Source organism: Diachasma alloeum, unplaced genomic scaffold (genome assembly GCF_001412515.2).
Source record: "Diachasma alloeum isolate Michigan unplaced genomic scaffold, Dall2.0 Dall_scaffold_00809, whole genome shotgun sequence".
NCBI classification, from domain to species: Eukaryota; Metazoa; Arthropoda; class Insecta; order Hymenoptera; family Braconidae; genus Diachasma; species Diachasma alloeum.
The window spans coordinates 44,939-45,280 of record NW_021680939.1 but is presented as its reverse complement, the minus strand read 5'-3'; positions in this window follow the sequence as shown (position 1 = coordinate 45,280).

Sequence of the window (342 nt, the reverse complement as noted above, 5' to 3'; positions counted from 1 at the left end):
ATTTTGCACGCAATTACAACTGGCCTCCGCTACATCAAACAGACGTAGTCGCCTACGATTTTTGAAAATTTTTCGGTCCCCCGCTCGAAAAACATACTCCTTCTGAGTTAAATACCTCTGGGTTTTAACATCGCAAAATGTGTGTGGTGTGCGTAGCATCCTGAACTTCAGAATTGTGGAATCGCCCATTTCAAAAAGTTGGGTTAAACTCAGAGGTACCTAGTCGCCTCCGATGTGACGCAGTGGCCTCTCAGAGAAGAGGCGAGTAGGATAGCCACATGTAGTGTATATGGAGGCGTATATGTACGCTGTGCATATGTATATATATATTGTGACGTATTT